The sequence below is a fragment of the Echinops telfairi genome, unplaced genomic scaffold, assembly GCF_000313985.2.
Source record: "Echinops telfairi isolate 266 unplaced genomic scaffold, ASM31398v2 ScPeMD7_2291;HRSCAF=2852, whole genome shotgun sequence".
In the NCBI taxonomy this organism is placed as follows: Eukaryota; Metazoa; Chordata; class Mammalia; order Afrosoricida; family Tenrecidae; genus Echinops; species Echinops telfairi.
The window spans coordinates 11,164,143-11,173,715 of record NW_022106189.1 but is presented as its reverse complement, the minus strand read 5'-3'; positions in this window follow the sequence as shown (position 1 = coordinate 11,173,715).

The window sequence follows — 9,573 nt, the reverse complement described above, 5'->3', positions numbered from 1 at the left end:
GATTTAGAGGATTCTGCCCTCACAGATATTACAATCTAGTGGTATCTTTCTCTCTACCCTCTGTGCCCCATGCTTTATCCTGTTTCCTAATTATATTTAAGTTCCCTTGAGGGCTAGAGTCGTGGTCTTTGCCTCCATAAGATGCCAACCACATAATGGTTGTTTGTTATATACACTTTGTGATTGACATGGGATGAGCTCCCCTAAGGGGCCACATATGAGTGCCTGAGAACTTTAAAGAGAAGATCTTTAAGAATGTGCATGCAACCTCATTACTCTGTTGCCTGAAGCACCCGGCAAGCTCCCTGTCCCCTTCAGAAGAACAGCCTACCCCCCAACCTGTCACGGGAAGCTCTTCATGGCTGGGTACCTGCCTTGCATCCTACCTTTCTTCATTTATTAAAATATATTTATTGATCATCTACTGCCTGCCAAGTTACATCCAGAGATTGAGTATAAAACAATGGATTTGAATACACAAAATAACGACTCTCATGGAAATTATCTTCCATGGAGGACCATTAAAGAGATAACTGAATGTCAGTATGAAGACCACAACAGAGTGAGTTGATGGGTGGGATGGTGGCGGTGGACAAGGAAGGCTTTGTTGACATGTGAGCAGAGACGATGTGGCTACTTGGGAGAAGAGCACAATAGGCAGAGGGAATGGGAAGGCCCTGGGAAGGACGTAGGTGAGCTTTTCTGGACTCCAGGCCCTGCAACATGAAAAAGAGTCATCCTGGATTCTAACACTTATGGCTCTAGGCAACGAGAGGTACACCTGGTGCAAGCGTCATACATGCAGCTGCTCCACAGTGAATCCTGTGTTAGGCAAGGAATTGGGAATCGTGGGAACTGTGTCGAATGGTAGAACACATAGCAGATCTGAAGCAGGTAGCTACCTGGCTACATAGGGTTGTGTGTCTGGAGTGGCCCGCATTGATAATGTTTCAAGTGAAACTAGGATTTTGACACATATAAATTATGTATACATTAACAAATATGTGTTATATTAAGTGAAATCTTCCAGCTTTGAAATGTTGGAAACTAATTTACACAAACGGACAAAACTCTATTACAGTTCAGATCCAGCCTGTGAAAAACCAATTGGTGGCTTTGAATTCAGCACATTGTGTGGTCTCTCCCAGGCATGATTGTGAATCATTGGTTCCATCCACAGTGGGCAGCTAAGGGACCCTTGAGATCTTCAGGGTTGAGCGCCTGATTGGATCAAGGAATCCTCTTGTTCTGATTTCAGACTTGGTCTTAACATCTATCTCCCAGGAGCCTCTTCTCCCCAGTCCAGTCAGAGCAGAGACTGGCAGAGAGGTAGGTAGGGGCTTCCCCCCACTCTAAGGGTGAGATTTCAGCTGTTCCCACTGAAGAAATGGAGCAGAAGCTATCCTCTGGCTATACAAGTGAGAAGGAAGATCCAACCCCCCAGTGGCCCAAGACTGATTCCCACATGACAGAAGTCAGGCATGTCTTTCCCCTACAGCTTTCTTATCTTATTTTGACACCAACTGTCTGTCCCATGACACTTTATTTCTCTGCTGAGTTTGATAATCCATCGCAGTGGCCACACAGAGCTCACAGACAATACTCACAAACATGGAGGCTAACAGATTACAAAATGGTACAGAAATTGTTCTTTTATTAAGCATGCTGGCAAACATGTATGTTTCTCTCTGGTCCTCAGTGTCTCAGCTACATGGTCCACAGCTTCTGCCTCAGCTTACTCATTCCATGGGCCAGGAATGGCCGACAGCCCCGCCTCACTGTTTAGTCGCTGCTCCTCTGCCACCTCTTCACACAGGGATCCCAGATGAACTTCTCTCCTGCCTCTTCTTATTTCTGGCTGGTAATGGAATTCTCAGGTCCTGCGTCTGAAATGGCTCCGTGAAATGGCCAAGTGATCAGTCCCCTCTATTAGTGATCATTCCCTTCTGTCAGTGATTAGTCCCACCCTATTCCCACTATCAGTCCCCTCTGTTAGTGATTAGTCCCACCCTATTCCCACTATCAGTCCCCTCTGTTAGTGATTAGTCCCACCCTATTTGCATGGCCCACCCCATTATTTGGTGGGCGTTACAATGACTGTGGATAGAAGAGCCACACCAAGTGATTCCACTTCACTGGACCCACTGACCTGCCCTTTCCTGCCCTCGGCAGGGCCCAGCAGGTCTTTGAGTGTGAAGTTGAGGCATAATGACTAGCTAGGCATTCTGCGTGTTCTTCCTGGAGCTTATTCTGGCTCCAGGTGGACATGACCCTTCAGATAGCCTGTGCTGTTCACTCCTGGGGCCTGTTTGCCCTGTGGACCTTCTTGGAGGAGTTTGCTCGCTCGTTGTCGCCTGAGAGCCATGTCCACCTGGTGTCATGTCTGCCTGAGGGGCACACCTAGTGCAGGATTTCCACAATGGTCATTTCTGATTTTTGACTTATCAAAGCCTAGAAGAAGTCCTGATGGGACTCTGCTTCTCAAGCCCTGTGTAGCTCTCCTAGTGGGCTCTGCGTCCCTTATGCTCCCTAACAGCCAGGAAGGAGGATCTTTCTCAATTTCTGTTGTTGCATTTATAGCCTCAGTTGGGTCCCTGGAGGATTTAGCAGCACTGTGCTCACCAGGCCAGCCATAGATCTGCAGAAAAGAAAACAAACTCAATGCCATCAAGTCAGTTCTGACTCATGGCAACCCCATGTGTGTAGTACATTGGGACTTCAGTAACTATAATCTTAAGGAAGTAGAAAGTAGATCAGCAGGTCTTCCTTCTAAGGTGCTGCTGGATGGATTTGAACTGCAACTCTTTTGGTTAGTAGCTGTGAGTAAACCATTTGTACCACTTAGCATGTGCAAACATGAGGACCACCCATGCATACCCATTCACAGATGTGAGAGTGCAAATGCCTGCTCCCAGACACATATTGAGCTCCTGAGCACCTGTAACTCTCTTCAGAGACCTTTCTCCAGGAAGTCCTCCTGACTACATACTTCACCCTGTATACTAGGTCCCTCCCTCCCCTGCATGACCTGTGACACCACCTCCCCTTGGACAATGAGTTCCAAATCAGAGAGGCTCTCTATGATTAGTGTCTGTGCCCTAATATAAGACCTGGTACAGAGCGGTGTTTACCCAGTGTATTCTGCGTGCAAAGGAGAAGCTGGATTTTAGCATCCCAGCATTGAGGCAGGACTCAAGTCTCAGCACTGCACCCATGAGCTCTCTGACCTGAGCAAATGATTTAAACCACTTGTTGCCTCAATTGCCTTATTTGTGAAATGGGGCTGAATGTGTGAGAACTAGGGGAGCCTACTTGACGTATCTGGACTATGGCTCTGTGCATGAATGTTTGTCATCACAACTGAGTGGTCCCAGCTGGACGTGGTATGCAGAGATTGGCTAGCACAGCCAAGACCTCTTCCCTTTGTGGAGAGGTCCTCTGGCTGTGGTGTACTTGTCTGGCCAGCCCAGCTTCCTGGCTCTATATTGACCCTGCTGGGCCAGAATACCTCTTCCCTGAGCAGCACCATGTGGTGGGGATGGGCAGCCCCATAGGCTGGATTGATTTTGAAATCTTGTCTCTTACACAGGAAAAGGTCAGGTTTGCGGGTGAGCATCCAGAAGCCTCTTTCCAGCGGGGTGCCATGGCTAAACCACAGGACTTCCATTAGTATTAGTGGGAGGCTCTAGGCTGAGGGTTCAGACTGGTGCTGTTGGGAGGCCTGGGTGTGTGTGTTGACAATGTGGAAATCATTCCTAATGAAGCTGCTCAAAAAGCTGCTCTGAGTGACAGACAGGTTAATGGGCAAGCCCCATTACCTAAGTTTGCTAAGAGCCTGTGGGGAGCTGATGCTGGAGAGGCCCAAGCAGGAGATCTTTAGGATACAGTCATACCAGGAGTCCCCACAAAAGTTGGAGAAATCTGTCTTTCCCAACCACAGAGCCATCCACTGCTTTCAGGTGCTTCCATCTAGGCCCCATGGGCCATTTCTTCTCCCACCCCTTCTATGTTCCTTGCCACATCCCAGAAGAGTTTGGTGGTAATAAGCTCTCCCAGATGTCAGAAGAGCCCCAACATCTCAGTGGGACAGTGTCTTAAATGAGAACATAGAGGTGATAATGTACTCGAGGCGGGAAAGGGCTGACCCAGAGGGTGTAGACCCAGGTGAAGGCAGGGCCCACACATTGATGGGGAAACTCCTGTGTGATGACATGGTCTATAGAGTCCCATTAGTGACCCTGAGGCGAGAGTATCATTATTATCCATATTTTACTTTAGAGGCACTGAGATTCAGAGAGGCTGAGCAACAGGTTCAAAATCACACACCTAGGAAAGGATGGATTTGAACCCATCTCTGCCTGACTGCAAAGCCAGTGTGGCTTCCATTGGGAGGGCCAGACTCCCAAGAGAGTATTTTTACTGTTTTCCACAGAGAGGCCCTGTCCTTTCTCTTTGCCTCAAATGCTGTCGTGTCTTCAGGTCCTTCTCCATGGGGCACATGCCCTTATTTTGGCTTCTCTGAAGCTCCTGTGTCATTGTTGTTGGCACTGGCTGTCCTGTGGGCATCCTGGGTAATGGCTGTGGTCATGTCATAATGTGATCCAAAGATAGGTATACTCATAGACATCCAATACAGCTGGTTGGCTAATCTTGGGATGCCTCTTTACTTGGGGGTTGGTCATAATCTGGTCCAAAGACAGGTACACTCATAGACACTCAATACATATTTTTAAGTAACTGCACTTACCTAAAAGTCGGCCTTTAAGAGGAGCCTGGTATAATGAGCTCACTTCTGAACCCTGCCAGACTTGACCTCACTGTTCAACTGGCTGTGAATGTCTACTCTTTTAACTGTAAAGTGAGGATGCTTATTCCTGCCCTGCAAGGTGGCTGTGAGGAAACCCTAAGTGAGGGCACCCAGGAAGGACTACATATATACCTATTTGAGTGTCTTCTCCTGGATACCGGAATTACCATGAGTGGTTAACAGTGCATGAAGGGTAAGGAGAGGTTGGCACAAGAAAAGAATTGATCTATAAAATGGGGTCCTCTATTGATAATGCACCAGCTCTTTCTTTGAGGGTAGCAAGGGCTATGGTTATCTTATGAGAATTTCATTGGGAAATGTTACCCTATCCACCCTGCAGCCCTAATTTGGCTCCTTTAATTTATTTCCGCCCCCAAACTCAAAGAACATGTAAAAGGAATGTGAATGCCCTGAGGAAGTTGAAACGGCTGCTTTGACGTAGTGTAAATTGAAGAGGAAAGAATGCTTCAGGGATGTTTAGAAGATGGAAACCTAGAGGGAGGATTTGCCGAAAAACAATAGCTCCTTATTTTAGTATATTTCCTAATAAAAGTTTCTATGATTTTTTTGTATGCTTTTTCATTGGACTTCATATTTTAGTGGATTCAACTCAATCCATAACACGATGGTTCATTTGTAGACTATTTGTCTTGTAGATTAATTTCTTCTTTGATTCTGTGGTTTCTAATGTTAACTTTAAGAAAATAAATATAAATGTATTTATATTTTTAAAAATATCTATTTTTCCATTTTTACATTAATAGTCCTCAATTCAAAGACAGTAATTACATCCATCATGCGAAACCATTCTGTCTGTCTGCCTGTCTCTCTCTTCCTGCCTTTGAATTGACGCTAATTCATAGCAACCCTATAGAACAGGCAGGATAGAACTGCTCCTGTGGGTTTCCAAGACGATAACTCTTTATGGGAGTAGAAAGCTCGGTCTTTCTTCCTAGGAGCAGATGGCAATTCTGAACTGTTGACCTTGCAGTTAGCAGCCCCATGAATAACCACTGTGCCACCAGAGCTCATTGTGAAACTTTTACCATTCGTTTTCCAATTTTTTTTATCATACCAAACATAGACTCGGTATCTATTAATATTAAGCAGCAGTTTCCCATTCTTCTCTTCCCTCTTTGGCCATTGCAGCCACTACTAAACATTGGTTTCTATGCATTTGCCTATTCTAGATATTTCATATAAGTGGGATCATATACTATTTGCCCTCGGTATATGATTTATTTTACTCAGCATCATTCTTTCAAAGTTCATCCATATTGTAGTATCTATCAGAACTGCATTTATTTTTATGGTTGAATAATATTCTAATGTATTATACTTTGTCTATCCGTTCATCTGTTTATGGACAATTAGGTTGTTTCCACCTTTTAGCTACTGTGAATAATGATATATAATGAACATTGGTGTACAAGTATCTGAGTCTCTGAGTTTAGTCTTTTGGTTATATATTCAGGAGTCGGCTTTCCTAGTCATTGACAATTTGGTGTTAACTATTTTGAGGAATTTCAAAAGCATTTTCCATAGTGTCTTTACCATTTTACATTCTCATCAGAAATACATGAGGGTTCTGATTTCCCCATACCCTTGTTTTTCCGACAGTAGTTATCTTAGTAGGTACGAAGTGGTATTTTGGGATGTGTGTGTGTGTGTGTTTTGCATGTTCCTAATGGTTGATGAGGGGCCCTGGTGGCATGGTGGTTCCATATTGGGCTGTGATCCACAAGGTCAGCAGTTTGGAACCACCAACTGCTCTTCAGGAGAAAGACAGGGTTTCTTACTCCCACCAAGAGTCTCAAACATTTTTCCAGTCACTGGACAAGGTCTTCTCCAGGTGACTGGTCAGGGACAGCTCCTCGAAGGAGGTGACATTTGTGCCACTGTTTCCCTGTGGGCCCCCACCTGGCCAGCCTTTGCTGGTGTAGATCTTGGGGTTTGGGGAGTCACCCTGACCTCCTGGCCTTTTCCTCAGCGTTGTCAGGTAGTTTAACACTCGCTCTAATTGGAGCCTTGAAGTGCAACTTAAGTGAAACCAACAGACAAGTCCTCCTAAGCCCCACCGGTGGCGACTGAATGAAGAATGGCTTTTTGCTGTTGTTGTTGTTTTAATTAAGGGAGAAATACGACTTGGGGCATTCGTTTTCTCAAGGAGCTCTGGTGGCATACTTATGCGTTGGGTTGTTAACTGCACGGTCAGCGGTTGGGAACCACCCATGGCTCGGCAGTAGAAAGACAAGGCTTTCTACTCCCACTCCCGTGAAGAGTCACTGTTTCAGAAACCCACAGGGACAGTTCTACCCTGTCCTGTAGGGTCCTTGTGAATCTGAATTCATTCAATGGCCGTGAATTTGAATTTGGTTTCCCAGCCTTTGGAGAGGATGGAGGTGGATATAGATTGTGTGGATGCTGGGTCTACGTGTCTTTCCGTGAGGGGCACAGGTCTGAGGGGTCATGGAAATCAGTTACTGGCAGGAAGGGGCCCCTTCCAGGGGAAAACAGCTCTTGTTCTGGGTGCCTGTGTGTTCCAGGCAGGGTGTGTGTCGTGGTGTGTGTGTGTGTGGTTCTCAACCTTCCTAATGCTGAGACCCTTTAATACAGTTCCCCAACCAGAAAATTATTTTCATTGCTACTTCATAACTGTAATTTTGCTACTGTTATGAATCCTAAATGTAAATATCTGATATGCAGGATGTATTTTCTTTGTTACAAATTGAACATAATGAAAGCATAGTGATTCATCACAAAGCAATATGTAATTATATATTGTGAAATATTTATTTCTAATTACAAATAAACAAAATTTTGTCTTGAAACATAGGGTAGCATGGGTAACAGTTTTCACTCCAGGGGCTCGGATGTGGGCTTATCTCCATGTGGGTAGACCCGCTTGGAGATGGATAGAGGAGCAGTGGCTTGGTTCCTAAGACCATCGGAAATGTGTTTTCTGATGGTCTTAGAGGACCCCTGTGAAAGGGTTCTTCAACCCCGCCCCCAAGGGGTCGCGACCCACAGGTTGAGAACCACTGGTGTAGGGGGCCTTCAGAGCTGGAGAAGCACCTCGAGAAGAGATGGAAATGGACAGCAGTGGGGAAAGAGGGGAGCCGAGGCCAAAGGACATCAAGGTCTTGCAGGCAGTGTTTTCCAGAGCCCAGCTGGTGCTGTCCGCCATCTTGCCCCTGTCTCGTGGAAGCTCACAGGGCTCTGATGAGTTGCGTGGCTTTATTATCCCCATTTCACACGAGGAACTAAAGCCCAACGACGTCCGACAGGGGTGCTCAGCTGGTTTCAGAGCTGGGGATGCTTGGTCTGGGCATAATCGGCCAGGATCTCTAGGCAGAGTGGATAGACACATGATGGACAGGCACCAAGCACTTATGTTTGTTGCACTCCACGGACTTTTTTACCTCTTCTGGTCTCTTTGGGCACAGAGAAGGTAGGGGTGTCTGTGCAGTCTCTGTTGGAACCCTTCTTTCTCTACCTCCGTCTCTCAGACTCTTGCTTTCTCTCTCTCTGGCTTATCACACTTGTTTCTTTCTCTGTTTCCATGTGTCTACCTGTTGGCCTCTCTCTCTTTCACGTTCCATATATACATACAAATAATCCATTGCCATTCCTCCATGTCTCTTTCCCTCTCAGTTTCTCTCTCCACATTTTACTCTCAAATTTTCTTTTATTCTCGTTCGCCCTCTTCTTTTGTTTCCCTCTGTTTTTATTTCCCCGAGACTCCCTCTGTATCATTGTTTCTCTCTTTAGCTTCAGCTTAGTTTCTCTGTCTTGTTCATTGAATGTCTCTGACTTTCATTGCGTCTTTTGTGTAGTTCTTTGTCCCTCTGCCTTATCTTGCTCTGTATCTGTCTCCCTCTCTCATCCCTCTCATGTTCTCTTGCATCCTCTCTTTCTGAGTTTCCTTCAATGTCTCCTTTTCTCCTTCTGACTTCCAGTTTCTGCCCGTCTCTGTCCTCCCCTCCCAGTTCCCTGACCCGGCTCCCTTCTCAGAGCTCTCAAGGACCCTAGCATGTTACAGCTTCTGAGCATCTCTCCAAGGCCGGCCCACGTGGCCCTCATATCCCCTTGTATAGCAGTCAGGGGGAGGACGCAGTGTCCACCTGGAAGGGACCACCAAGCCCTGGTACTATCCTGGAGACAGTGATAGAACTCTCTTGCTTGTGCTGAGCCCACTCCTCAATCTTCCCACTTTTGCTGTCTGGCATGACAAAAATTTTTCTAAAAGATGTTATTCAATAAATTTGTACGGAAGGCATGCTCTGGGTTGGAACTGTGTTGAGAGTTTGTTTCATCATCGTCACCTCAGGAGTCTGAGCATAAGAAGAACCCCTTGGAGGCCCCTTCCTCAGAGACAGACAACAGGCCAGTTCTGTGCCACCCCAGGTGCAAAGTGACCAGGAGCATCTCCTTTGGTATCTGTGGGGCAAGGCGTCAGGAAAATGGCACCATTTGAATTCTGGCTCTTTAGTGTGCCTTAGGGCCTCCTGTGGGATAGGTATTGGGCTGCTAACGCCAAGCATCCAGCCTTGAAAGAGACAGAAGCGAGTTTCAAGGTGGGAAATCGGATGGGTGTCTAGGATAGCCGCCCCCCAGGCTCACAGTTCTGGTGGGGGAGGGGGGCACATGAAAGGTGTCCACTGAGGACAGAGGAGCCTGATTGCCCAAGTCCAGGCTGGGCGACAGCCCTGCCCTTACTGCTTTAGAAGCCCCCTTGGAAGCCCCCAGGTAAATCCCCCACCTCG